We start from the raw sequence: 23,866 nt of genomic DNA, 5'->3' as shown, positions 1-23,866 counted from the left end.
CATAAAAATCTGACAATGTGGAAAAGGAACTGGCATCTGTTTACTAAGTAATTCAATTACACAGAAATGTGAACACAGGTATTAGGAGAATACATTAAATAACTGCACAGTAATTCCACCCTCATCCTCCTCTTGCTTTTTCCTTCTTCCTCTCTTTCTTCTCTCCTTTTCTCTCTCCATTTTCATAAGAACAAGACTACATTTAGTGATGTTGAGTATCATTTCATGTGTTTATAGACCATCTGTAAGCCTTCTTACACGACTGAGACAACTTAGCATGTATGCAAGTCTTCTATGGAGAAATGTCTCTTTAGATCTTCTGCCCATTTCTGATGGGGCTGTTTGTTTTTCTGATGTTGACCTTCTTATGTATGTTGGGGATTTAACCACAGGGAGCCCAGCTTGGTGCTGTGTGAGGACCTAGAGGGGTAGGAGGGAAGAGAGACTGATGAGAGAGGGGGCATATGTAAAATTATGACTGATTTACATTGTTGTATAGCAGAAATCACAACACAACATTATAGAGCAATTTCCCTCCAGTTAAAAAATAAATGTAGAAAATAAAAATAAATAAAAATATATACATTTAACCATTTACATCTTTTTTTTTTTAATAGAAAATATGCCATAGTCATTGCACTATATTGTAGACTACAGGAACAAAATAAAGTTTACAAAAAACAATTGATACTAGAGAAAGAAATAGCAAACCACATCAGGATTCTTGCTTTGAGAACTCCATGAACAGTATGAAAAGACAAAAACATATGACACCATAAAATGAGTCACCCAGGTTGGTAGATGTCCAATATGCTACTGGGGAAGAATGGAGAAATAGCTCCAGAAAGAGAGCTGGGCCAAAGGAGAAAGAACCCTCAGTTGTGAGTGTGTCTGGTGGTGAAAGTAAAGTCCAATGCTGCAGAGGACATTAGTGCATAGAATTCTGGAATGTTAAGTCCGTGAATCAAGGTAAATTGTGTGTAGTCAAGAAGGAGATGGCAAGAATGAACATAGACATTTTAGGAATCAGTGAACTAAAATGGATAGGGATTAACAAATTTAAATGGATGGCCATTATATCTACTACTGTGGGCAAGAATCCTTGAGAAGAAATGGAGTAGCCCTCATTGTCAACAAGACAGTCTGAAATGCAATATTTGGGTGAAATCTCAAAAATGACATAATGATTTCAGTTTGTTTCCAAGTGCTTTCCTGATAGCTCAGTTGGTAAAAAAAATCTGCTTGCAATGCGGGAGACCTGGATTCGATCCCTGGGTTGGGAAGATTCCCTGGAAAAGGGAAAGTCTACCAACTTCAGTACTCTGGCCTGGAGAATTTCATACACTGTATAGTCCATGGTGTCGCAAAGAATCAGGCATGACTGAGTGACTTTCACATTCACTTTTCCAAGTAAATATTTCATGTAAAGATGGTCACAATAAAGGACAGATATGGCAAGAACTTAACAGAAGCAGAAGAAATTAAGACGAGGTGGCAAGTATATAGAAGAACTGCACAAAAAGAGTCTAGACAATCTCTTATGGTTGCACAGCCACGATGGTATGATCACTCACCTAGATCCAAAATGTGAAGTCAAGTGAGTCTTTAGGAAGCATTACTATGAAAAAAGCTAGTGGAGATAAGGAATTCCAGCTGAACTATTTAAAATCCTAAAAGATAATGCTGTTAAAGTGCTGCACTCAATATGCCAGCAAATTTGAAAAACTCAGCAGTGGCCACAGGATAGGAAAAGGTCATTTTTCATTTCAATCCCAAAGAAAGGCAATGCCAAAGGATGTCAAAAGTACCGCTCAATTGTGTTCATTTCACATGTTAGCAAGGTAATGTTCAAAATCCTTCAAGCTAGGCTTCAACTGTTCTTGAACTAAGAACTTCCGTACATACACACTGGATTTAGAAAAGACAGAGGAACCGAAGATCAAATTGCCAACATCCTTTGGATCATACAAAAGGCAAGGGAATTTAAAAAATTACTTCTGCTTCATTGACTATGTTAAAGCCTTTGACTGTGTGGATCACAACAAACTGTGGGAAATTCTTAAAGAAATGGGAATACCCCACCACCTTACTGCCTCCTGAAAACTTGTATGCAAGTCAAGAAACAACAGTTAAAGCCAGACATGGAACAATGAACTGGTTCGAAATTGGGAAAAGAGTATGTCAACACTACACATTATCACCCTGCTTATTTAACTTATATGCAGAGTATATCATGGGAAATGCCAGAGTGGATGAATCACAAGCTAGAATAAAGAAAGCCAGGAGAAATATCAATGACTTTAGATATGGAGATGATACCACTGTAATGGCAGAAAGCAAAGAGGAACTAAAGAGCCTCTTGATGAAGGTGAAACAGGATAGTGAAAAGGCTGGCTTAAAACTCAACATTTAAAATACAAAGATCATGGCATTCAGTCCCATCACTTCATGGCAAACAGGAGGGAGAAAAAATGGAAACAGTGACAGATTTTATTTTCAAGGGCTCCAAAGTCACTGCAGACCATGACTGCAGCCATGGAATTAAAAGACTCTTGGTCCTTGGAAGAAAAGTTATGACCCACCTACACAGTGTATAAAGAAGCAGAGATATCATTTTGCCAACAAAGATCCATCTAGTCAAAGCTTTGGTTTTTCCAGTAGTCATTTATGGATGTGAGACTTGGACCATGAAGAAAGCCGAGCATCAAAGAATTGATGGTTTTGAATTGTGGTGCTGGAGAAGACTCTTGAGAGTCCCTTGGACTGCAAGATCAAGTCTGCCAATCCTAAAGGAAATCAACCCTGAGTATTACTTTAAAGGACTGATGCTCAAGCTGAAGCTCCAATAGTTTGGCCTATTGATGTGAAGAGCTAACTCATTGGAAAAGACCCAGATGCCTGGAAAGACTGAGAGCAAGAAGAGAAGGTGGCAACAGAGGATGATATGTTTGGCTGCCATCATTGACTCAATGGACATGAGTTTGAGAAAAGTCAGGGAGACAGTGAAGGAGAGGGAATCCTGTTCTGCTGCAGTTCATGGGGTCACAAAGAGTTGGACATGATTAGAGACTGAACAACAACAACCAATAATTAAGAAGCAGAGATAGACACTATTAATATGATTATACATTTATCTATATTTTAATCTATTAATATATATACAAATTTTATTTTGTCATTTTCCTTTAAAATTTATCATTACAAGTTTTGTCAAAATTACTTGCAATGAAAATTCTGTTAACCTGATTTAATATTTTCAAAATACCACTGCAGGTCACAATAAGTTAAAAAAATTAAAAATTTTAAATATATTTGTTTTCATTTAAAAATAATTCTATATTGAAAATGGCTGTTGACAACTTATACATTTTCACATGTGGAAGAAAATCATTTGTATAGTAAACTATGATCCTTAGAAAAAACAGTTCTCGTAAAAATTTTTAAATATATTTAAATTAGCAAATTTTTAAATATATTTGACCTAATTTTAAAATATATTTGATTTAATCAATTGGATAAAGAATGGCACCTCACTCCAGTACTCTTGCCTGGAAAATCCCATGGACGGAGGAGCCTGGTAGGTTGCAGTCCTTGGGGTCGCTAAGAGTCAGACAGGACTGAGCGACTTCCCTTTCACTTTTCACTTCCATACATTGGAGAGGAAAATGGCAACCCATTCCAGTATTCTTGCCTGGAGGATCCCAGGGACAGGGGAGCCTAGTGGGCTGCTGTCTATGGGGTCGCATAGAGTCGGACATGACTGAAGACACTTAGCAGCAGCAAGACACAGATATAACTTTATCATAACTGAGTTTCTTAGTACTACATTGTACATATTAAGTAAACCAAGGCTTATTTAACAAGATTATTTAACCATAACTTTATGGTTATTTAAATTGTTTTAATTATTTATATTTTGTACAATGCAGCTATACAAATTCATATTTATCATGCAAAAGGGATTTATGAGTTTAATTTTGTACGTGGTAAACCTATTCTCATGTTTATAAAGTTGTTTCATTAGGAAATAATGCTCAAAGTGGAAATGTTTTGTCAAGTTGTGCATATAGATTTCAGGTTGATGTATATTAATAAAGTACTTTCCAGGATGATTTTTTAAAAATATTTCTACCAGAAGAAAATTACAATGCATATTTATTCTTATCTTTATTCAGGCTCCCTGGTAGTGTTCTTCTTTTTTTATTTTGGGCACCATTACAGGTGAAATTTTGGAGAAGAAAATGGCAACCCAATCCAGTATTGCCTAGAGAATCCCATGGACAGAGGAGCCTGGTGGGCTATAGTCCATGGGGTTGCAAGAGTCGGACATGACTTAGCGACCAAACCATCACCACAGGTGAAATTTATATTTTTAATTTATGTCTATTTATGATTAATCATGATAAAAACATCTCTTCACATATGCGTTTGACAGTTTTTTGTGGATAGTAGATTTTTATATGAATTATCTGTTCATGAGTTTAACCCCATTTTTATTGAGATGACTTTCTTAACTTGACTTTCAGAGTTGAAATTGGACAAGTAGATAAATGCAACAAAAAGTTAATGTTTCAGTAAGAATATTGCATCCTATTATAAAGTTTTGCTTATTAAAGTATAATAAAAATTCTTTATTACTTTATAAAGTCCTTTATTATAGTAAAGTTAAAAAAAAAAACAGTTACTCTAATTTTCCATACAGAAGTCACAGTTTCCCTCTTCTTGGAAGTTTTATGATCTTCTATTAGTTGCTGTTCAGAAAATTCATAATCATGATTCTATCTATGTGCATGTCTCTTTATATATGTGTATATGTGTATGTTTTCTTTCATTGGACAATTGATTGGCCCATTTAGTATGAAAACTCATACCCTATACTTATAGAAAGTTTCTTACAAGCTTCCACATTTTTTCCATTTTCTATTTCAGAAAGCCCTGTTTGTCATATACCAGAATTTATGAATTAGCAACCTAATTTCCTTACATTTTCTAACCTATTTTCTATTTCTATGTTTTCTAATCTACGTCAGTTCAGTTCAGTTCAGTCGCTCAGTTGTGTCCAACTCTTTGCGACCCCATGAATCGCAGCACACCAGGCCTCCCTGTCCATCACCAACTCCCGGAGTTCACTCAGACACGTCCATCCAGTCAGTGATGCCATCCAGCCATCTCATCCTCTGTCATCCCCTTATTCTCATGCCCCCAATCCCTCCAGAATCAAAGTCTTTTCCAATGAGTTAACTCTTTGCATGAGGTGGCCAAAGTACTGGAGTTTCAGCTTTAGCATCATTCCTTCCAAAGAACACCCAGGGCTGATCTCCTTCAGAATGGATTGGTTGGATCTCCTTGCATTAGCCAGATATTTCTTCAATCTTATTTCCAGTTAATCTAAATTTAAATGATATGCTCTCCTATTTTCTTGTTTATAAGATCCCTTTTTCTTTTTATGTCTGTTTCTATCCCCTTTCCCTCACTTTTTATCAACTCCATCCTTTGAATTATGAAAGCAGTATTTTTTCTCATCTCTTTAGGATACATTTGGGTAGTCAAGGCTGTATATTGTCACCCTGCTTATTCAACTTATACACAGAGTACATCATGAGAAACGCTGGGCTGGAAGAAGCACAAGCTGGAATCAAGCTTGCCGGGAGAAATCTTAATAACCTCAGATATGCAAAGGACACCACCCTTATAGCAGAAAGTGAAGAGGAACTAAAAAGCCTCTTGATGAAAGTGAAAGAGGAGAGCGAAAAAGTTGGCTTAAAGCTCAACATTCAGAAAACGAAGATCATGGCATCTGGTCCCATCACTTCATGGCAAATAGATGGGGAAACAGTGGAAACAGTGTCAGATTTTTTTGTCACCATCACTGCAGATGGTGACAGCAGCCATGAAATTAAAAGACGCTTACTCCTTGGAAGGAAAGTTTTGACCAACATAGACAGCATATTCAAAAGCAGAGACATTACTTTGCCAACTAAGGTCCGTCTAGTCAAGGCTATGGTTTTTCCAGTAGTCGTGTATGGATATGAGTGTTGGACTGTGAAGAAAGCTGAGCACCGAAGAATTGATGCTTTTGAACTGTGGTGTTGGAGAAGACTCTTGAGAGTCCCTTGGACTGCAAGGAGATCCAACCAATCCATTCTAAAGGAGATCAGCCCTGGGATTTCTTTGGAAGGAATGATGCTAAAGCTGAAACTCCAGTACTTTGGCCACCTCATGCAAAGAGTTGACTCTTGGAAAGACTCTGATGCTGGAAGGGATTGGGGGCAGGATGAGAAGGGGACGACAGAGGATGAGATGGCTGGATGGCATCACCCACTCGATGGACGTGAGTCTGAGTGAACTCCCGGAGTTGGTGATGGACAGAGAGGCCTAGCGTCTCACTGAACTGAGTAGTTTTAATGTTAATTTCATTTACCTCCTGTATTTTTCTTCCAATTTCTCTAAGTAATATTTTGGTGTTTTTCTTTCTTTTTAAATTTTTTTTCTGTTACACTAACAATGTTTAAGGATTTTCTACAATATATCATGATACTTAATTCTCCAAATATAAAATTTCATGAAACTCAGAAATTCATTGAAAGCTCTGGTGGGAGTGTATGTGTGTGTGTTAGTCATTTAGTCATGTCCAATCCTTTGTGACCCAATGGATTGTAGTCCACCAGGTTCTTCTGTTCATGGAATTCTCCAGGCAAGAACACTGGAGTGGATTGCATGGGAGTAGAGGTGGTTTGGGAGGGGTTTTCTGTTGATCAGGAATGACTTGCTGCTTTACAAAGGACACCAGATGTCTGCATCTAGATATCCCACTTTATTCTCTTTGGGATTATGGCTCAAAGGTGATTGTACAGTCCTTTCTGGCAGCATTCTGAGAGATAATGGATTGAGATTTAAGGAAAGTGTCAGTTTACTTTTCAAGCATCTCATCACATCTCTCAAGCCCAGAAATAATATGTTTCAGGTTTTTAGGGAATAAATCTGCCTAAGTAGGGAAGGAGAATGGGGTTTCTAAATAATCCTCATAGAGACTTTTAATAAATAATTTGTTATTAACCCCATTTCTTCCTTGCTCCTTTTGAAGTATCTGGTCCCTATAATTTCTGTGGATGAACTGTCTCCTATAGTATGAAGCAGCTCACTTCTCATTTGTATCCTTATTTATGGTATACAAAGAAGGGCTTCCCTAGTAACTCAGTTAGTAAAGAATATGCCTGCAATTCAGGAGACCTGGAGGCCTGTGTTCTATCCCTTATTGGGAAGCTCCCCTGGAGAAGGGAAAGGCTACTCACTCCAGTATTCTTTGGCTTCCTTTGTGGCTCAGCAGGCAAAGAATATTCCTACAGTATAGGAGACCTGGAGACCTGGGTTTGATCCTTGGGTTGGGAAGCTCCTTTGGAGAAGGGAAAGGCTACCTACTCCAGTATACTAGCCTGGAGAATTCCATGGACTGCGTTGTCCATGGGGTTGCAAAGAGTTGGACACAACTGAGCGACTTTCACTACACTTTATGGTAGATATCAAAGCATCTGATTTATTCTTTTCATGATTCTGTCCATTTTCATTTTCCTAAAATTAGCAGAATGTATTTTTTTTTCTCCTTTCCTACTCAGTTTATCATTGGGAGCTTACATCTTATTGCTTCTTTATTGTGAGAAGGTAGGGCAGTGTGTAGACAAATGTGCTCAATACATATTGTTTGTTCAAGGGTATAATTTACCTAGTTTAATTCAGCACTTGTTTTTCTTTTTATTTTCTTTCTTTGATTTTCCCTTTTTTGTTGTTGTTGTTCTTTTTGGGTAGATAGGCCGGTGCACAGAGTCCTAGTTGTTAAGTATTTGACATCATTCAATAGTGCATGGTTTGGGGTTTAATTGGAAGTTTATCATTACTTTTATTGACTTTTATTCATCAAGGTCAATTCTGGGAGTTTCTGAGCTGTGCAAAATGTAAATACTGGTAAATACTTAAATATATTTGTATATATATAATTGAGCTGTTGAAAATACAAATAAGATATCAAGATAATTCATTCATAAGACAAAAATATATTTGCACTAATAACAGTAGCAAGTTAGAAAGTTAGTTTCAGACTTCTTTTGATATTCTGTTTAATATTTTATAAGATCTGCTTTTTTCCTTAGTGACTATCATTTTCATATATATACTGAGTTTCTGAATAATCCTCTGTCCTATATTTTGCTTCCTAATTATTTAACTTGTCGAAAGTTACTAGGAGATAAAATAATTTTTGCCCAACATTTATAATTGTAGTTAAATTTTATTAGGTAAGTGGAGGAAAAACTAAAATGTCAACAAGTAATATATATTACTATATAAGTACAGTGTCATTTAAAATTTATAAAATGATTATAAACATATAGAAATATAGATTTTCTTAAATGCTTGCATAAAGAACATACATTTATTTACCTACACTGTTGGCAACCCACTCCAGTATTCTTGCCTGGAGAACCCCATGAACAGAGGAACCTGGCAGGCTACAGTCCATGCAGTTGCAAAGAGTTGGACATGACTGAATGACTAACACACACTGTTTTAGGCAATTACCAGAATAGAATTTCTAACACCTTTTTTTTTTGTCAAATTTTGTATTTATTAATTAACTTTTAAATGTCTTTGTATTTTATATATTCTAAATTAATATATCCTGAAAACGTTAGAAAAATGTGGGGTATCAAAAATCTAATACACTAGTGTCATTTTAAAGTGAAAACTAAACCTATTACCTCTCTAAATTATATTTAAAAATATTCCCCTGTTTGGACATGAACTGATAATTTTGCTTTTTAAAAATATCAGTATATCACTAAAGTAGCTAGTAACTGCTAATAACCTTAGCATTTTGGTAGCTTATCAAAAATAGCATTTGCCCTACAGCTTTTTCATTCAGATTGCTTTAAATACATTACATAAAATTAAGTAGGATTTTATAAAATAAAAGAAAATGACAATATCTAGGTAAAATAGATTCAGCATTGAGGTGTTATTAACAAAGCTTGCTGATGGTTTATGATGTTACTTTCTATGACCTTAAATTCCATATATGTGTTTGTAATAATATTTCTGAATTTTATTTGTCCTAAGTTATCTCAAAAATACATTTTAAACATGTTTAAAATGTGATTTTTTTGATGAAGCATAACTCTAATCTTTGAATAATTTGTTTAATGAAAATAAAAAGCAAATCATGAGAGACTCATTATCCTCTTATCCAGACATCTATCAAGAGCTCTAACAGCAGTGAAGTATTTGTAGTCAAACATTAAGTTGCTGAAAGTGTTGTGCAAAGACTTGTCCTCAGATGTGCCTTTTGTTGTTTAGTCGCTAAGTCGTGTCTGACTCCTTTAGACCCCATGGACTGCACCACAACAGGCTTCCCTGTCCTTCACTACCTGCTTGTGTTTGCTCAAACTCATGTCCATTGAGCCATTGATGCCATCTAACCATCTCATCCTTTGTCACCCCCTTCTCCTCCTGCTCTCCATCTTTCCCAGCATCAGGGTCTTTGTCAATGAGTTGTCTTTTCACATCAGGTGGCCCAAGTACTGGAGATTTAGCTTTAGCATCAGTTCTTCCAAGGAATATTAAGGTTTGATTTCCTTTAGGATTGCCTGGTTGATCTTCTTGCTATTCAAGAGACTCTCAAGAGTCTTCTTCAGCATCACAGTTCAAAAGCATCAATTCTTTGGTGCTCAATATTCTTTATAGTTCAACTCTCACATCCTTAAATGACTACTGGAAAAACCATAACTTTAACTGTATGTATATGGATTTTTGTTTGCAAAGTGATATCTCTGTTTTTTAATACATTGTCTAGATTTGTCATAGCTTTCCTTCCAAGGAGCTAGTGTCTTTTAATTTCATGGCTATAGTTACAGTCCACAGTGATTTTGATAGCTTGGTATCCTAAGGTAAAAGTACATATTATCCAAGTCTCTAGGGAGCATTTCTGAGGCATAAATGTTGTGGTCAGTACACGTCACTCATCCTCCTTCCTTTTCGATGTAGCAAGCATAATGGCTGTTCATTGTAGAGCTCCCCATGTGACAGTTGAATGCATAATTCATACACTAAGTATCAAGCTGGTTCTACTACATGCAAGTCAGTTAATTTGACAGTTTCCATTTCCTCATTTGAATACCTAGCTGTGTATATACTTCCCCCTCTTCCCCTTCCACAAGTACACAGAAAGAGAGACCAGGACAGACTAAACTTTCATCTATATGTGGAGTCCATGTTATACAGAATTTACAGAGGTTTCATTCTCTTTATCATCAGCTCCTATCTCTCTTCAAATTCTTTCTCACTCTTGAATCCTTCAAACTTGTGTTCAGACCCTGCTCAGTTCTCATAGACGAAGCTTCTGCAACTCTAAAACCCCTTTAGATGCAAAATAATTGTTCTCTCCTTTACTGTCTAAATTTTGGGGAATCTAAATCCAGTGACTTACTTCTTAATGCCTCTCAATTTACTGTTGTTGGACTTCAGTCTCCATCTTCATTCAGTCCCCTGAAAATTCCCTCTCTGAGACCACCTTTAGTGTTGAAGGATTCCAAAATCCCTACCACTCTTCAACTTTGAAGACATTTGGCATTATTGCCCATCTCCCTTCTACATACTTTGTGTTGCATTTATGATCCCTCTTTTACAGCCTAACTCTTTGTTGTGTAGCCTTTTCTTATAAATGGACTTCCCTGGTGGTTCAGGCAGTAAAGCGTCTCCCTACAATGCAGGAGATCCCGGTTTGATCCCTGGGTCGGGAAGATCTCCTAGAGAAGGAAATGGTAACCCACTTCAGTAGTCTTGCCTGGATAATCACAAGGATGGAGAAGCATGGTAGGCTATAGTCTATGGAGTTGCAAAGAGTCAGACATAACTGAGCCACTTCACTTCACTTTTCTTATATACTATTTGTTGTGTAGTCTTTTTTATATATACTGTTTTTCCTCTGCCTACCCCATCATGTCACTTTTTCTAAAGTTATTTCTTTACTTGATATATTTACTCCTTATTGCCAATTTTAATACTTAATCTTTTTTTTGTTCTGATCAAATCTCTACCTTGAAATCCAAGCCATTATTGTTACATTCTTTCTGAAATAGTTATTTGTATATTCTACCCGTAAAATATCTAATTTTTATTAAATAACCCACATTTATCTCCAGTGTCCAATCCTCATGTAAATTATTGAAGCCAGATTATCAACTTCATGTAAGCCAGAAACATTACACTTCCTACTGCTCAACATCCCCACATTGATTTAATATACAAGTTCTATAGGTTCAGTTCAGTTCAGTTCAGTCACTCAGTCCTGTCCAACTCTTTGTGACCCCGTGAATCGCAGCATGCCAAGCCTCCCTATCCATCACCAACTCCCGGAGTTCACTCAGACTCACATCCATCAAGTCAATGATGACATCCAGCCAGCTCATCCTCTGTTGTCCCCTTCTCCTCCTGCCCCCAATCCCTCCAAACATCAGAGTCTTTTCCAGTGAGTCAACTCTTCGCATGAGGTGGCCAAAGTATTGGATATTCAGCTTTAGCATCATTTCTTCCAAAGAAATCCCAGGGCTGATCTGCTTCAGAATGGACTGGTTGGATCTCCTTGCAGTCCAAGGGACTCTCAAGAGTCTTCTCCAACACCACAGTTCAAAAGCATCAATTCTTCTGTGCTCAGCCTTCTTCATAGTCCAACTGTAACATCCATACATGACCACAGGAAAACCCATAGCCTTGACTAGACGGACCTTAGTTGGCAAAGTAATGTCTCCGCTTTTGAATATGCTGTCTAGGTTGGTCATAACTTTTCTTCCAAGGAGTAAGCGTCTTTTAATTTCATGGCTGCAATCACCATCTGCAGTGATTTTGGAGCCCCCCAAAATAAAGCCTGACACTGTTTCCACTCTTTCCCCATCGATTTGCCATGAAGTGATGGGACCGGATGCCATGATCTTCATTTTCTGAATGTTGAGCTTTAAGCCAACTTTTTCACTCTCCTCTTTCACTTTCATCAAGAGGCTTTTTAGTTCCTTTTCACTTTCTGCCATAAGGGTGGTGTCATCTGCATATCTGAGGTTATTGATATTTCTCCGGCAATTTTGATTCCAGCTTGTGTTTCTTCCAGCCCAGCATTTCTCATGATGTACTCTGCATATAAGTTAAATAAGCAGGGTGACAATATACAGCCTTGACACACTCATTTTCCTATTTGGAACCAGTCTGTTGTTCCATGTCCAGTTGTAACTGTTGCTTCCTCACCTGCATACCGAGTTCTAAAGAGGCAGGCCAGGTAGTCTAGTATTCCCATCTCTTTCAGAAGTTTCCACAGTTTCTTGTGATCCACACAATCAAAGGCGTTGGCATAGTCAATAAAGCAGAAATAGATGTTTTTCTGGAACTCTCTTGCTTTTTCCATGATCCAGCAGATGTTGGCAATTTGATCTCTGGTTCCTCTGCCTTTCCTAAAACCAGCATGAACATCAGGAAGTTTATGGTTCACGTATTGCTGAAGCCTGGCTTGGAGAATTTTGATCATTCCTTTACTAGCATGTGAGATGAGTGCAATTGTGCAGTACCTTGAGCATTCTTTGGCATTGTCTTTCTTTGGGATTGGAGTGAAAACTGACCTTTTCCAGTCCTGTGGCCACTGCTGAGTTTTCCAAATTTGCTGGCATATTGAGTGCAGCACTTTCACAGCATCATCTTTCAGGATTTGAAATAGCTCAACTGGAATTCCATCACCTCCACCAGCTTTGTTCGTAGTGATGCGTTCTAAGACCCACTTGACTCCACATTCCAGGATGTCTGGCTCTAGATGAGTGATCATATCATCGTGATTATCCGGGTAGTGAAGATCTTTTTTGTACAGTTCTTCTGTGTATTCTTGCCACCTCTTCTTAATATCTTCTGCTTCTGTTAGGCCCAGACCCTTTCTGTCCTTTATCGAGCCCATCTTTGCATGAAATCTTCCCTTAGTATCTCTAATTTTCTTGAAGAGATCTCTAGTCTTTCCCATTCTGTTCTTTTCCTCTATTTATTTGCACTGATCGCTGAAGAAGGCTTTCTTATCTCTTTTTACTATTCTTTGGAACTCTGCATTCAGATGCTTATATCTTTCCTTTTCTCCTTTGCTTTTCGCCTCTTTTCTTTTCACAGCTATTTGTAAGGCCTGCCCAGACAGCCATTTTGCTTTTTTGCATTTCTTTTCCATGGGGATGGTCTTGATGCCTGACTCCTGTACAATGTCACGAACCTCATTCCATAGTTCATCAGGCACTATGTCTATCAGATCTAGGCCCTTAAATCTATTTCTCACTTCCACTGTATAATCATAAGGGATTTGATTTAGGTCATACCTGAATGGTCTAGCGGTTTTCCCTACTTTCTTCAATTTAAGTCTGAATTGGTAATAAGGAGTTCAAGATCTGAGCCACAGTCAGCTCCTGGTCTTGTTTTTGTTGACTGCATAGAGCTTCTCCATCTTTGGCTGCAAAGAATATAATCAATCTGATTTTGGTGTTGACCATCTGGTGATGTCCATGTGTAGAGTCTTCTCTTGTGTTGTTGCAAGAGGGCGTTTGCTATGACCAGTGCATTTTTTTGGCATAACTCTATTTGTCTTTGCCCTGCGTCATTCAGCATTCCAAGGCCAAATTTCCCTGTTACTCCAGGTGTTTAGTCAGTATTTCTTACTAATTTTTCATTCTTTTTTTTTTTTTGGTGGGAGTTCACACTACTTCCATCTACCTTGTTTATCATAAGTGTGCCTGGGTTACAATCAAAGTCTTTTACCTTCTGCTCTGTGTTCACCATGCTGTCCCACCGCTCTACATATACAGTGTGATTTACAGCCGAAGTTTGAAAATGAATCTCTATTATTTAAAGAACTATGAAATATCTCTACTACTTTCAGGATAAAACCCAAGCACACCATGTTGGCTTCCCAATTCCTGTATGTAACTGACCCTTACGTCTTTAGCATCTTCTCTTATGACTGCTTCTTTTCCTTTTATTCTATAGACAAACAGAATTACTTATAGCTTTCCCAATGTACGTTCTTCTCTTCCATGTATCTAGGCCTTCAAATGTTATATGCACTCTTCTTAAAACAATCCAGAAATGGTCTACCTTGACTTATCATAGTTAAGTACTGTATCTAACTCAGAAATTAGTTCAGAACTTATTTATTTCTACTAGACAGAATTAAGACAATTCCTCAGTATCATTTTTACTCTAGAAGAATATTGAATTTTCTTATTTCAGTGCCCAAACCACACTTTAATGTAACTGTCCATTGCTAGTGTGAACTTTCCATTATAGCTGTTTAAAAATATATGAGATGATTGCTCATAGCTACATACAAATGCCTGTACAAGTTAATAATTTCATAAATATTATGGAAGGGCTATATAAAATAAATAAAATATTTCTCTAAGAAAATGGTCTCCTAAAGCACTTAGTGTACGGAAGAAGTAACACAGATTTATATTTCCTCCTGCTTGAGATGTTTGCTTTTCAAAACATTAGATAGTAGATTAAAATTTTCAAATGTCAGACATCAGAAAAAATGTTGTTGTTTTAGTTCCTCAGTCTTGTCTGACTCTGTGACCCCATGAACTATAGCCCACCAGGCTCCTCTCTCCATGGGATTTCCTAGGCAAGAATAGTGGAGTGGGTTACCATTCCTTTTTCCAGGGGATCTTCCTGGATCCAGATTGGACCCATTGCTCCTGCATTGTTAGGCAGGTTCTTTATCACTGAACTACCAAGAAAGCTGCAGAAAGACTGTAGAAAATCCTAAATGTGTAAGAATGACTTTCACTTAGGTGGTTTATGCTTTTATTTATGTATTAAGTCTGTCTAGTTTGTAATCATTTTTATTGAATATATTCACTTGAGGGATTTCTCTGATTGCTCAGGGTTAAGAATATGCCTTACAATGCAAGGGACACCAGTTTGGTCCCTGGTTGCAAATGTAAGGCCTCACTTGCTGCAGAACAATTAAGCCTATGCACCACAACTACTGAACCCATGCACTCCAGAGCACACGTGCCATAACTAGAGAGCCTAAGTGTCACAACAAAAAATCAAGCATGCTGCAACTAAGACCCTACACAGCCAAATAAATGTATTTTTTGAAAAATTCAGTTGAAGTAAGAGTAGTTGCCCAAATTTGGTGCATTAAAATATAGATGGTGGTAGGTAGATAAATAGTTGTGGTGATTATATCTGTGTACTAGATCCCATAATGTCCTTTTCAATTTAAAATTTTTGAGTTTTTTTTTTCTTGTTTGTTTGAACTAGAATACATTCAAATGGCTATTAGATAAATAGTAGTAAAATAAACACAGGTAAATCCACACATGTAGAAAAAATTTGAAGAGTTGAAATCAATTATGTGCTGTCACTCTCTCCTATCCATGTGCTAACAGTATTGTTAAAATTTATGTTAATTATTTGATTGTTTATTTAAACATGTCATATAAACAGGTAGCTTCAAACAATATACTCTTGAACTTTTTATACCTTTTAAAGTTATTTAATGGTAGTGTGTCTATACATATTTAATGAATAGATAAAAATATTATTTTCCATGATCTAATTGGACATTTAGGTTGACTCCAAGTTTTTGCTATAAAAGCATTGCTGTTATGAATTTGTTAAACTGTCTTCAGGTTTGTTTGTGCAAGGATCTCTCTTGAGTTGATAGTTAGCAGTGGAATTACTGAGTTGTTTCTTATGCAAATTCCATATTTAAAGAATATTTCTTGTTTCATCAATACAAAAAGATAAATTATTTTCCAATGGATGCAAAAAAAATTATGTATTCTCCAGCAATATATGAGATTTCCATTGCTTCAGTCTATGAAGTCATCTTTTTAGTTTTCAACCATTTCAGTTGCTGAAATTATCAGAGCTGAAAATTTTGCTCTACTGGACCATGCAGTGTGTTTTTTAATTTCTATGTTCCACATTGCTGATATTATTAGTATTATAACAGAAGATTGCTGGCTACTCAGATTTTCCTCTTCACAAAAATGACTGCCTAAGAATTTGGCATATTTTTTTTTATTTCATTGTTTATTGTGATACTATAATTTAGCAGGCATTCTTTATATATTTTGGGGTTCAAAGTTTTACCAGTATAAAATTTAATATATTTTCTTCTGTGTAGTTAGCTGTGTTTCACTTTCTGTATATGAACTCTAATAAACTGAATTCTTAGTGAATCATGCCAATTTTTAAGGGTTATTCTTTTTTTTTGTCTTCTAGGTTTTTTATTTTTCTATTTTTTGTCTTTTAAGACTCCCTTTCTTTGCCTTGTTTTAGGGCTTTCTTTTCTTAGGTCATAAATGTATAACCTATAATGAAGTCGGGTTTTTTTAATTAACTAATTTTGCAGGAAATTTAGAAACTCAGCAGTGGCCACAGGACTGGAAAAGGTCAGTTTTCATTCCAATCCCAAAGAAAGGCAATGCCAAAGAATGCTCAAACTACTGCACAATTGCACTCATCTCACATGCTAGTAAAGGAATGCTCAAACTTCTCCAAGCCAAGCTTCAGCAATACATGAACCATAAACTTCCTGATGTTCAAGCTGGTTTTAGGAGAGGCAGAGGAACCAGAGATCAAATTGCCAACATCTGCTGGATCATGGAAAAAGCCAGGGAGTTCCAGAAAAACATCTATTTCTGCTTTATTGACTATGCCAATGCCTTTGACTGTGTGGATCACAAGAAACTGTGGAAACTTCTGAAAGAGATGGGAATACCAGAGCACCTGACCTGCCTCTTGAGAAATCTGTATGCAGGTGAGGAAGCAACAGTTACAACTGGACATGGAACAGCAGACTGGTTCCAAATAGGAAAATGAGTGTGTCAAGGCTGTATATTGTCACCCTGCTTATTTAACTTATATGCAGAGTACATCATGAGAAACGCTGGGCTGGAAGAAACACAAGCTGGAATCAAGATTGCTGGGAGAAATATCAATAACCTCAGATATGTAGATGACACCACCCTGATGGCAGAAAGTAAAAAGGAACTAAAAAGCCTCTTAATGAAAGTGAAAGAGGAGAGTGAAAAAGTTGGCTTAAAGCTCAGCATTCAGAAAATGAAGATCATGGCATCCAGTCCCATCACTTCATGGGAAATAGATGGGGAAAGAGTGGAAACAGTGTCAGGCTTTATTTTGGGGGGCTCCAAAATCACTGCAGATGGTGACTGCAACCATGAAATTAAAAGACGCTTACTCCTTGGAAGAAAAGTTATGACCAACCTAGATAGCATATTCAAAAGCGGAGACATTACTTTGCCAACTAAGATCCGTCTAGTCAAGGCTATGGGTTTTCCTGTGGTCATGTATGGATGTGAGAGTTGGACTGTGAAGAAGGCTGAGCGCCGAAGAATCGATGCTTTTGAACTGTGGTGTTGGAGAAGACTCTTGAGAGTCCCTTGGACTGCAAGAAGATCCAACCAGTCCATTCTGAAGGAGATCAGCCCTGGGTGTTCTTTGGAAGGAATGATGCTAAAGCTGAATCTCCAGTACTTTGGCCACCTCATGCAAAGAGTTGACTCATTGGAAAAGACTCTGATGCTGGGAGGGATTGGGGGCAGGAGGAGAAGGGGACAACAGAGGATGAGCTGGCTGGATGGCATCACTGACTCGATGGACGTGAGTCTGAGTGAACTCCAGGAGTTGGTGATGGACAGGGAGGCCTGGCGTGCTGTGATTCATGGGGTTGCAAAGAGTCGGACACGACTGAGCTACTGAACTGAACTGAACTGAATTACTTTACAATATTGTATTGGTTTTGCCATACATCATTTTGAATCCGCCACGGGTGTACACGTATTCCCATTCCTGAACCCTCCTCCCACCTCCCTCCCCATACCATCTCTCTGGGTCATCCCAGTGCACCAGCACCAAGCATCCTGTATCCTGCGTCGAACCTAGACTGGCGATTCGTTTCTTACATGATATTATACATGCTTCAATGTCATTCTCCCAAATAATCCCACCCTCTCCCTCTCCCTCTCCCACAGAGTCCAAATGACTGTTCTATACATCTGTATCTCTTTTTCTGTCTTGCATACAGGGTTATCATTACCATCTTTCTAAATTCCATATATATGGGTTAGTATACTGTATTGGTGTTTTTTCTTTCTGGCTTACTTCTCTGTATAATAGGCTCCAGTTTCATCCACCTCATTAGAACTGATTCAAATGTATTCTTTTTAATGGCTTAGTAACACTCCATTGTATATATGTACCACAGCTTTCTTATCCATTTATCTGCTGATGGATATCTAGGTTGCTTCCATTTTCTGGCTATTATAAACTCTGCTGAGATGAACATTGGGGTACACGTGTCTCTTTCAATTTTGGTTTCCTTGGTGTTTTGCCTTCTTTACTGAAGTTCTTAATATACTTAGAACTGGCTTCTGTTTGTGAGGTAAGATAATGTTAAATTATTTTCTTATGTGGATTACCAAGTATTCTAGTATCATTCAATAAATAGTCTTTTCCAAGTTCCATTACTTCTGTTAATCAAAGATTGGTGGCAACTTAAAAAGTTTGAGAAAGTGTTTTTAACATCATGGCTTTGTATGCAGAGGAAGATTGAAATAGGAGGCTAAGAAATTATCCAGAAATTATATTTTCTTTAACAGTTGATATAATATATTTAAATGAAAAATAAAACTTCTTCATTAGATACATCTTATTTGTGCCTGAAATGTTTGTTCCATTGTTCCATTTAATTATACCATATAGTTAAAATCATTGTATACAATAGTGTTTAAAAATTAATTTAAAAGTATATGAGTGACATGGAGAAGGAAATGGCACCAGTATTCTTGTCTGGAAAATTTTATGGATAGAGGAGTAGTTCCATGGCAGACTACAGTCCATGGAGTAGCAAAGAGTCCTACACAACTAAGCAACTAACATATATACACACATGAGTGGTAATTCAGTATGACATTTGTATCTTAATTGGTGAGTATTTGGGTATAATTTCTACTTATATACCTTAAGTGAAAGGATTATCCAGCTCTATCTCATATGATTTTAAATAATTTTGCTACGTTTATATGTACCAGGTTTTAATTTTAAAAAATACTGCACTATGCCTTTTTGAAAAAATGGAACCCTCATGCCAATGCAGGAGACATAGGAAATAAGACACGGGTTTGATCCCTGGATTGGGAAGATCTTTGGAGGAGGAAATGACAACCCACTGTTGTATTCTTACCTGGGAAATTCCACGGACCGAGAAGCCTAGTGGGCTACAGTCCTTGAAGTCACAATGAGTTGGACACAACTGAGTGAGTCAAGCATACATGCATTCATTGGACAAATCTATGAAATATTTTAAATACATTTTCTCTATATTTAGATACCTGTCCACTTTTCTGTGAAATTTTTTAAAATTTATTTAATAGGAATGGAATATCACTTTATAATAAAATTCGCTTCTAGGGAAGGAAGGAAAACAAAAAGAAATCAGAAACAATTTAACATTCTTATTTTTTTAATGATTAAAATCATTTTGAGAAGTAGATGATACTATAAAGATAACGTTAAATTTGAAAGGGAAATAAATCTCTTAGTAGAATCTGCTTCTCATTTCATGATAATTTGCATTATGTGGATTGCTGAAACTTTCCTCATTCAGTCAAGGCATCATTCAATCCCTATTTAGCAGGGTCTGCATGCAATGTGGCCAACAAAGAAGGGGGTATAATCTCCTTCCTTTGACTCTAGATGCCAGCAGAAACTTGTCATCTCTGCACTTCTACCATAACCCACTGATAGAAAGCTTACACTTGTGTATTAAAGCATCCTTCTCTGTATACAGATAAAATATTTATTATTTAATGTTATGTATCTGTGGTGGAGTGGGATTTGTATTAGCTTATTAGTTACTTGCTAACTCAGTTTTATTTTTTTGTTTGTTTGTTTGTTTCCCTTTGAATCTTGAGGTCTTCATCCCATTTTCAGATTTGCCTGCAACTTTTATCTTGTCTTCTTAACCTCATTATACTACTTATTTTCTCAATCCTTCTTTGCTATTCTTTTATATCTCAATCTTTTTCTTCTACTTGAAGCAAGCCCACCTTATTTCTTTCACCCTAAAAATATTCAGCTGTAAAGTTGGTTTCTACCAGCTTCAGATTTTCATTTTACTACAACTACCTCTAGCAGACTTTTGTCAAACAGAAATGCATGTCTTTGCCAAACAAAATGTACATTTCTTTTAAAAAATGTGTTTCTTAGTCTGTTTTGTCTATTTCCCTGTTGACATTGTAAGTCTGCCAGAACAAGGCAAATTCAACATTATGTCAGGCAGTGGGTATTACTTTTCAATATGTGTATGTATTTTTATCTGTATCTGTGTAATGTGTGTTGATGTTTAATCATTTGGATGTTAACTAAATGCTATATTTCTCCAAGGAGTATCTGCTATAGATGTTAATTATAGATAAAAGAGCAATACTATATTGAGAAAGAAGTCATTTTTGTTGATTTAAAATAGCATCATTGTCATTTGTGGAAATAGCTTGCTGTTTATTCCTGATTACCTTGAAATGGAAAAGCAGTTATATCTGTATAATTGAATGTTTCAGGTTAATTTGACTGTAAGTTGTTCAGGAGTAAATTTTAGTCATGTATCCTCAGTTTTGATTGTTTTAAGCACATGCCACTGAATTGTAGAGGGATTGAATTGGAATAGGGGAGACCCTTGCATATAAAAAGCCAACGTTCTCTAAATTTCACTCTAAGCTGAAATCAAGAAATTATATAATTTAAAATTTACGATGCTCACTATAGAATTTATGTAGACACAGAAGGAGAAGCAAGAAAAATGGAAACAGTTCTGGTAGGTCTTCAAACCTATCTTGGGAACTGGGTTTACAGCTATCTTTGGGAAAACTGTTAGCCTTCAGCCGAGCTGAGTCATGAGCAGAGGTGATTTCAGATGTGACCTTCAAGCCCATGTTGCATCTCACGGGCTTGAAGTGAGATATTCATCTTAAGGAGCTAAAAGGACCCTTGGGAATTGAAGTCAGGATTGCAAATATTTAGACACCTTTTGGGAAGGAAGAATTTGTTATACTACACTGTGTTCTTCTGATCCTAACTTTAGAGTGTCAGAGCTTATGTTAAGTTTTTAATGTTTAGGAGATTCTGGAAGAATGAAGAATGAATTAAAATTTTTATAAATGGAAGGATGTACTTTTCATTGTTCTTATTATACTGTTTGGGCTTCCCTGATGGCTCAAGCAATAAAATGTCCACCTGCAATGCATGAGGGGCAGGAGATACAGGTTCAACCCCAGGGTTAAGGAGATCCCCTGGAGGAGGAAATGACAACCCACTCCAGTATTCTTGCTCAGGGAATCCCATGGATAGAGAATTCTGGTGAGTTACAGTACATGGAGTTGCGAAGAACTGGGCATGACTGAACACGTGATGGGTAGATGAATTATATTTTATGGCTTTATTCATTCAAAATACATGTACTAAAAAAGTGCCATATGTTTAATTCTTCTATCAGAACTGTGAATAGAGAGTAGGAGCATGTATATACTGACTCTAAGCTTTGAGTTTTAAAATAAATGCCATAGCAAATGCTATAGCAGACATTTGTACAAGCTATGGAATAAATGAAAGTGTTTCAGTTGTCCTTGGGAAAGGTGAGAGAAATCTTCATAAAATAAATAATGCTTGGCCTGGGCTCAAGACATTAGGGAGTTCCTTCCAAAAAGAACTGAATGTCAGACAAGGTATAGTAAGAGAACAAATATATGTATTAACAAAATATTATGATGCATTTGAAAACTTCCCAGATAGGCTGAGAGACATAAGGTAGTAGATGTAAATAGTAGTAGATTATAGTGTGAATGTCATTTCTTGACTGAGCAACAATGAGCTATTTGAACACAGGCACAGAAAAACTAGTTTTGAATTTTAGAAAGATCAGACCAGGAGGAAGGAGTAAGTATAGCTAATTTTAGCAGAATGATTTAATATAGTAAGATAAACTAAGAGATGATTTAATGTAGTCTGTATAAGAAATATTGCACTTTACAGCATCAGACCTTGCTTCTATCACCAGTCACATCCACAGCTGGGTATTGTTTTTGCTTTGGCTCCATCCCATCATTCTTTCTGGATCTATGCCACTGATCTCCAGTAGCATATTGGGCACCTACTGACCTGGGAAGTTCCTCTTTCAGTATCCTATCATTTTGCTTTTTCATACTGTTCATGGGGTTCTCAAGGCAAGAATACTGAAGTGGTTTGCCATTCCCTTCTCCAGTGGACCACATTCTGTCAGACGTTTCCATCATGACCTGCCCGTTCTGGGATAGACTTTATTTTTTTGGGCTCCAAAATCACTGCAGTTGGTGACTGCAGCCATGAAATTAAAAGATGCTTACTCCTTGGAAGGAAAGTTATGACCAACCTAGATAACATATTCAAAAGCAGAGACATGATTTTGCCAACAAAGGTTCGTCTAGTCAAGGCTATGGTTTTTCCTGTGGTCATGTATGGATGTGAGAGTTGGACTGTGAAGAAAGCTGAGCACCGAACAATTGATGCTTTTGAACTGTGGTGTTGGAGAAGACTCTTGAGAGTCCCTTGGACTGCAAGGAGATCCAACCAGTCCGTTCTGAAGGAGATCAGCCCTGGGATTTCTTTGGAAGGAATGATGCTAAAGCTGAAACTCCAGTACTTTGGCCACCTCATGGGAAGAGCTGACTCATTGGAAAAGACTCTGATGCTGGAAGGGATTATAGGCAGGAGGAGAAGGGGATGACAGAGGATGAGATGGCTGGTTGGCATCACCGACTCGATGGACCTAAGTTTGAGTGAACTCTGGGAGTTGGTGATGGACAGGGAGGACTGGCATGCTGTGATTCATGGGGTCGCAAAGAGCTGGACACTACTGAGCGACTGAACTGAATAGTATAAGGAATAATCATGCTGAAACACTGTGGATTGAGGGAAGGGTGCATTTATGAATGAGATCAGGAAATTTGACTATTGTAGCATCATTAATACGTGGATGGGGGAATAATAGGCATGTGTCTTGGACAGTACTTCTAACTTTGTTGTCTGTGAGGTGATGGTACTTATTTTTAAATTGGAAAGCAATAAAAAAAATGAAGGTTAGAGTGAAGGTGAATACCTCCTTCAATTTGTGTCCTAGGCACCTTACTTTCTATGTTTCGTTAACTGTTAACAACACTGATAATAAATTGGTCCTTATAATCTTGTTTATTTTTGACATGTGTGGAGTTGCCATAGGTATCATAAAGATGGTTAGTGAGCTGAGTTCTTTCCATGAAATGTGAAATTTATAGCTAGTTTGAATTCTGAAATTGATATCTTACTTATTAAAAAAATTCAAAAATCCACTATCAAGGATGTTAAATAAAGAATCCAGATTATTACCTTCCTTAAATAGAAATCATAACAGCTATCAGATACTAGAGTGTAAAGCTCTTGTTTCTTGGGAAAATGTTCAAAATAATGTTGAAAAGTCAGTTCAGTTGATCTTGTATCTCTCTCCAGAGCATGAATATGGAAAGAAATATGATGTTGGAGTGGGAAAAGATTAAGACAGTGCATAGAAAAAAGCTTTTGCAATGCTGAGTCCAAATCTTCTCCAATCCTGGAGCAAATGTTCAGAAGAAAAATCTCTTTCTTCTCAAATCTAGCGAGTTGGATTTCCATTGCAATTTCTTTTCACACTTGGAATTTGCTCTCTGAGTGGGGATACATAAGTCACCAATAAGACTTAAGTTCAGTCAGTTCAGTCACTCAGGCG

The sequence above is a fragment of the Ovis canadensis genome, chromosome 16 (genome assembly GCF_042477335.2).
Source record: "Ovis canadensis isolate MfBH-ARS-UI-01 breed Bighorn chromosome 16, ARS-UI_OviCan_v2, whole genome shotgun sequence".
In the NCBI taxonomy this organism is placed as follows: Eukaryota; Metazoa; Chordata; class Mammalia; order Artiodactyla; family Bovidae; genus Ovis; species Ovis canadensis.
Note: the sequence above shows the minus strand (reverse complement) of the source record.